Below are 8,003 nucleotides of genomic sequence, written 5' to 3' on the forward strand. Positions count from 1 at the left end.
TTCGTGGGGCAAGTGTACATGTATACAACGCTTGACTGCTGTAGAGGGTTCTCCGTCGGCTTCGGGCTGTTTTGATAAGGAGTTCGGAAGTCTTCTTGGTTTTGTAGAATATTATCAGGTTTATGTTTTGGTTAGGAGTAGTGCTTTTTACTCCTTTACGGATTATTTCTTTCATTATTCTTTCCTCTTTTATATGTTCACTGTGCATTGTTGATTTGTAATATAATTTTATTGGGGGTGTTGTGGTTTCTGTTCTAGGTTCTGAATTATACCAACGGTCCAAGTGTCTTCTTATAGCAGCGTTTATTTCCGCGTTGCTATATCCGTTGTTCACCAATACCTGAGTTACTCTTTCAAACTCTCTACTCACGTTGCTCCATTCAGAGCAGTGGGTAAGCGCTCGACGAATATAAGCATTGAGAACACTGGCTTGTATCTTTGGGGGCACTCACTTCTACCGTTCAGGCATAATCCTATGTTGGTGGGCTTGGTATATACGTTGGTGCTTAAAGAGGTTCCTGTTTTGTTATTAGTACATCCAAGAATGGCAGACTGTTATTTTCACTATTTTCATGTGTAAATCGGAGTACTGACTCTCTCTCTAGGTGTCTTTTTAGGTCAATTAGTTCATCTGAGTCTTTTACTATTACGAATATGTCATCTACATAACGGCAGTATACAGTTGGTTTTTGTCTGCTACTGAAGACCCTATCTTCGATGGTTCCCATATAAAAATTAGCAATAAAACTCCTAAGGGGGAGCCCATTGCTACTCCGTCTATTTGTAAATACATGTCTCCTTGTGGACTGATGAAAGGGGCTTCCTTTGTAGATGCTTCGAGAAGTCTTTTCAAGTGTGGCTCAGGTATGTCTAATTTGGGGTGCTCTCGTCTCTGTATACTCTGTCCAGTATCATTCCTATGGTTGTGTCGACTGGGACGTTGGTAAAAAGGGATTCAACGTCCAGGGAAGCGATGATTCCATCGGGCTGGGTAGATTTGATCAATTCTAGGAAATCTGCTGATGATTGTAGACTAAACTTACTTGGAGTGTATGGAGTTAGGAGTTCATTGAGTTTCTTTGCCAGGTGATAAGTTGGGGTTGGTATTTGGCTGATTATAGGGCGTAGTGGGTTACCTGGTTTATGCGTCTTAACATTGCCGTAGGCATATCCTAAGCCATAGTCGCCTTGAAGTTTATTGAAATGCACACTACCTTTCTTTGCGTTGATTGCTGTAATTGTTTTGTTTACTTTCCGCTTAAGGTCTTCTACGGGGTTCCTCGTGATTCGTTGAAATTTGGAGTCGTCACTTAGGATGTCGCTAATTTTGTTCATGTATTCATGGGTAGGAATCAATACATATGCTGCTGTTTTGTCGGCTTTTCTTATTGTTACGTCTTTCAGATTTTTTAGTTGTTTCGCTGCTTCTTTGAGTCATCCTATATGGCTTAGGATATGCCTACGGCAATAAATATATATATATATATATATTATATATATAATATATATATATTATATTATATATATTATATATATATATATATAATATATATATATAATATATATATATTATATATATATATATTTATATATATATATATATAAATATATATATATATATATATATATATATATTATATATATGTCGTACCTAATAGCCAGAACGCACTTCTCAGCCTACTATTCAAGGCCCGATTTGCCTAATAAGCCAAGTTTTCATGAATTAATGTTTTTTCGTCTACCTAACCTACCTAACCTAACCTAACCTAGCTTTTTTGGCTACCTAACCTAACCTTACCTATAAATATAGGTTAGGTTAGGTTAGGTAGGGTTGGTTAGGTTCGGTCATATATCTACGTTAATTTTAACTCCAATAAAAAAAAATTGACCTCATACATAGAGAAAAGGGTTGCTTTATCATTTCATAAGAAAAAAATTATAGTAAATATATTAATTCAGGAAAACTTGGCTTATTAGGCAAATCGGGCCTTGAATAGTAGGCTGAGAAGTGAGTTCTGGCTACTAGGTACGACATATATATATATATATATATATATATATATATATACATATATGTCGTACCTAGTAGCCAGAACGCACTTCTCAGCCTACTATGAATGGCCCAATTTGCCTAATAAGCCAAGTTTTCATGAATTATTTTTTTTTCGACTACCTAACCTACCTAACCTAACTTTTTCTGCTACCTAACCGAACCTAACCTATAAAGATAGGTTAGGTTAGGTTAGGTAGGGTTGGTTAGGTTCGGTCATATATCTACGTTAATTTTAACTCCAATAAATAAAATTGACCTCATACATAATGAAATGGGTAGCTTTATCATTTCATAAGAAAAAAATTAGAGAAATTATATTAATTCAGGAAAACTTGGTTAGGTTAGGTTAGGTAGGTTAGATAGACGAAAAACAATTAATTCAGGAAAACTTGGCTTATTAGGCAAATCGGGCCTTGCATAGTAGGCTGAGAAGTGCGTTCTGGCTACTAGGTACGACATATATTATATATATATATATATATATATATATATATATATATATATATATATATATATATATATATTATATATATATATATATATATATATATATAATATATATATATATATATATTATATATTATAATATAATATATTATATATATATATATATATATATATATATATATACATATATATATGTCGTACCAAGTAGCCAGAACGCACTTCTCAGTCAACTATGCAAGGCCCGATTTGCCTAATAAGCCAAGTTTTCCTGAATTAATATATTTTCTCTAATTTTTTTCTAAAGAAATGTTAAAGCTACCCATTTCATTATGTATGAGGTCATTTTTTTTATTGGAGTTAAAATTAACATAGATATATGACCGAACCTAACCAACCTAACCTATCTTTATAGGTTAGGTTAGGTTAGGTAGCCGAAAAAGTTAGGTTAGGTTAGGTATGTTAGGTAGTCGAAAAACAATTAATTCATGAAAACTTGTCTTATTAGGCAAATCGGGCCTTGCATAGTAGGCAGAGAAGTGCATTCTGGCTATTAGGTACGACATATATATATATATATATATATATATATATATATATATATATATATATATATATATATATATATATATATATATATATATATAATATATAATTATTATATATAAAGCTACCCATTTCATTATGTATGAGGTCAATTTTTTTTTATTGGAGTTAAAATTAACGTAGATATATGACCGAACCTAACCAACCCTACCTAACCTAACCTAACCTATCTTTATTGGTTAGGTTAGGTTAGGTAGCCTAAAAAGTTAGGTTAGGTTAGGTTAGGTAGGTTAGGTTGCCGAAAAACAATTCATTCATGAAAACTTGGCTTATTAGGCAAATTGGGCCTTGCATAGTAGGCTGAGAAGTGCGTTCTGGCTACTAGGTACGACATATATATATATATATATATATATATATATATTATATATATATATATTATATATATATATATATATATATATATATATTATATATATATATATATATATAACGGAGGAAAGGGTCCTGAAAGATATTGTTAATAGAAACGTTATCCTACAGACAAAAATCAGAGGATACAACTGACGATTTACTATAAAACCAGAAAAACGGCCAGCCTACTCATGAGAAACTCTCCAGACACAAAACAGAACGCTTTAAAAGAGACTAACGTCGTCTATGCCTTCAAATGCCCACTTGGGGACTGTAAGCTCCAAAAAACCCAGTATATAGGCAAGACAACAACATCTCTTTCTAGGCGTTTAACGATGCATAAGCAACAGGGCTCCATTAAGGAACATATAATCTCTTCCCATAACCAAACCATCGCCAGAGAAATCCTAGTAAACAACACAGAAATCATCGATAGATACAGCGATGGCAGGCGGCTTGACGTTTGCGAGGCACTACACATCAAGAAGTCAACACCAGCAATCAACAGCCAATTATTGCACAACTATATTCTACCCACCTCAAGACTCCGCTCCAATATAGAAGCATCAAGAAATATGGACCAATAGGCTTTCTACAAACACTTCTATTCAATACCCATTGTTTCTGTTCTGTCTTGTGTTGATACTTTTAATACCCTATTAATATCCCCTCCTGTTCTGTCTTGTGTTATGCCACATCACCCTTCCCACCTCACTCAAATGTAGATATATATATATATATATATATATATATATATATATATATTATATATATATATATATATATTAATATTATATATATATATATATATATATTATATATATATATGTCGTACCTAGTAGCCAGAACTCACTTCTCAGCTTACTATGCAAGGCCCGATTTGCCTAATAAGCAAAGTTTTCCTGAATTAATATATTTTTTCTAATTTTTTTCTTATGAAATGATAAAGCTATCCATTTCATTATGTATGAGGTCATTTTTTTTTATTGGAGTTAAAATTAACGTAGATATATGACCGAACCTAACCAACCCTACCTAACCTAACCTAACCTATCTTTATAGGTTAGGTTTGGTTAGGTAGCCCAAAAAGGTAGGTTAGGTTAGGTTAGGTAGGTTAGGTAGTCGAAAAACAATTAATTCATAAAAACTTGGCTTATTAGGCAAATCGGGCCTTGCATAATAGGCTGAGAAGTGAGTTCTGGCAACTAGGTACGACATATATATATATATATATATATATATATATATATATATATATATATATATATATATATATATATATATACATATATATATATATATATATATATATATATATTATATATATAATATATATATATATATATATATATATAGGTTAGTGTTCTTCCATTGTTGTGTTCTTCAAGAGATCCATAACCTTTAAGCACCTTTTTGCATTATTATTTTTGTATCAACCCATGTATATCTTGTAACCATCAAATGCATAATAAAGCACAAAAATATTCAAGGAAGGGGGTGGTAGGAGAAAAGCACACAGAAACTGTATTGGAGGGGATCTAAACATTCCCTCTAATGCGTTATGCGTGGTTTCCTCCGAGGCTATGGGTCCCCCTTCTTCCAGCTAGAGGTGGTACTCCCTTCCTATATATATATATATATATATATATATATATATTATATATATATATATATATATATACATATGTCGTACCTAGTAGCCAGAACTCACTTCTCAGCCTACTATTCAAGGCCCGATTTGCCTAATAAGCCAAGTTTTCCTAAATTAATATATTTACTATAATTTTTTTCTTATGAAATGATAAAGCAACCCTTTTCTCTATGTATGAGGTCAATTTTTTTTTATTGGAGTTAAAATTAACGTAGATATATGACCGAACCTAACCAACCCTACCTAACCTAACCTAACCTATATTTATAGGAAAGGTTTGGTTAGGTAGCCAAAAAAAGCTAGGTTAGGTTAGGTTAGGTAGGTTAGGTAGACGAAAAAACATTAATTCATGAAAACTTGGCTTATTAGGCAAATCGGGCCTTGAATAGTAGGCTGAGAAGTGCGTTCTGGCTATTAGGTACGACATATATATATATATATATATATATTATATATATATATATATATATATATATATATATATATATTATATATATATATATATATGTCGTACCTAGTAGCCAGAACTCACTTCTAGGGCTACTATGCAAGGCCAGAATTGCCTAATAAGCCAAGTTTTCATGAATTAATTGTTTTTCGACTGCCTAACCTACCTAACCTAACCTATCTTTTTCGGCTACATACCCTAACCTAAACTATAAAGATAGGTTAGGTTAGGTTAGGTAGGGTTGGTTAGGTTCGGTCATATTTCTACGTTAATTTTAACTCCAATAAAAAAAAAAAATTGAGCTCATACATTATGAAATGGTAGCTTTATCATTTCATAAGAAAAAAAAATAGAGAAAATTTATAATTCAGGAAAACTTAGCTTATTAGGCAAATCGAGCCTTGCATAGTAGGCTGAGAAGTGCGTTCTGGCTACAGGTACGACATATATATATATATATATATATATATATATATATATATATATATATATATGTCGTACCTAATAGCCAGAACGCACTTCTCAGCCTACTATTCAAGGCCCGATTTGCCTAATAAGCCAAGTTTTCATGAATTAATGTTTTTTCGTCTACCTAACCTACCTAACCTAACCTAACCTAGCTTTTTTGGCTACCTAACCTAACCTTACCTATAAATATAGGTTAGGTTAGGTTAGGTAGGGTTGGTTAGGTTCGGTCATATATCTACGTTAATTTTAACTCCAATAAAAAAAAATTGACCTCATACATAGAGAAAAGGGTTGCTTTATCATTTCATAAGAAAAAAATTATAGTAAATATATTAATTCAGGAAAACTTGGCTTATTAGGCAAATCGGGCCTTGAATAGTAGGCTGAGAAGTGAGTTCTGGCTACTAGGTACGACATATATATATATATATATGTCGTACCTAGTAGCCAGAACTCACTTTTTGGCCTACTATTCAAGGCCCGATTTGCCTAATAAGCCAAGTTTTCATGAATTAATTGTTTTCGACTACCTAACCTAACCTAACTTTTTCGGCTACCTAACCAAACCTAACCTATAAAGATAGGTTAGGTTAGGTTAGGTAGGGTTGGTTAGGTTCGGTCATATATCTATGTTAATTTTAACTCCAATAAAAAAAAATTTACCTCATACATAATGAAATGGGTAGCTTTATCATTTCATGAGAAAAAATTAGAATAAATATATTAATTCAGGAAAACTTGGCTTATTAGGCAAATCGGGCCTTGAATAGTAGGCCAAAAAGTGAGTTCTGGCTACTAGGTACGACATTATATATATATATATATATATATATATAAATTATATATATATATATATATATATATATTTATATATATATATATATATATATATATATTATATTATATATATATATATATATATAATTATATATTATATATATTATATATATATATGTCGTACCTATTAGCCAGAACGCACTTCTCAGCCTACTATGCAAGGCCCGATTTGCTTAATAAGCCAAGTTTTCATGAATTAATTGTTTTTCATCTACCTAACCTACCTAACCTAACGTAACTATTTCGGCTACCTAACCTAACCTAACCTATAAAGATAGGTTAGGTTAGGTAGGGTTGGTTAGGTTCGGTCATATATTTACGTTAATTTTAACTCCAATAAAAAAAAATTACCACTATATAATGAAATGGGTAGCTTTATCATTTCATAAGATAAAAATTAGACAAATATATTAATTCAGGAAAACTTGGCTTATTAGGCAAATCGGGCCTTGCATAGTAGGCTGAGAAGTGCGTTCTGGCTACTAGGTACGACATATATATATATATATATATATATATATATATATATATATATATATATATATATATATATATATATATATATATATATATATATATATATATAATATATTATATATATTATATATATTTTAAATATCCGAAAAAGTAAGATTAATAATTCTAACACGAATTTTCTGAATCTTTCGTACATTTCTTTTCACTGTTGGAGGTAATTCAAAAATCAATTCTCCAAAATTCATTTTTATTTCTAGTCTGACGAGACACGAGCGCGTTTCGTAAAACTTATTACATTTTCGAAGACTTTAGTTTACAAATACACAACTGAATAGAACTTGTGCATCTCCGATTTTGTTTATATCTACATTTGAGTGAGATGGATGGGGTGAGGTGGCATTAATAGGGTATTAATTTCATCAACACAAGACAGAACACGAAACAATGGGTATTGAAATGGAAGTGATTGTAGAAAGCCTATTGGTCCATATTTCTTGATGCTTCTATATTGGAGCGGAGTCTTGAGGTGGGTAGAATATAGTTGTGCATTAATTGGCTGTTGATTGCTGGTGTTGACTTCTTAATGTGTAGTGCCTCGCAAACGTCAAGCCGCCTGCTATCGCTTTATCTATCGATGATTTCTGTATTGTTTACTAGGATTTCTC

Source organism: Procambarus clarkii, unplaced genomic scaffold, assembly GCF_040958095.1.
Source record: "Procambarus clarkii isolate CNS0578487 unplaced genomic scaffold, FALCON_Pclarkii_2.0 HiC_scaffold_106, whole genome shotgun sequence".
NCBI lineage: Eukaryota > Metazoa > Arthropoda > Malacostraca > Decapoda > Cambaridae > Procambarus > Procambarus clarkii.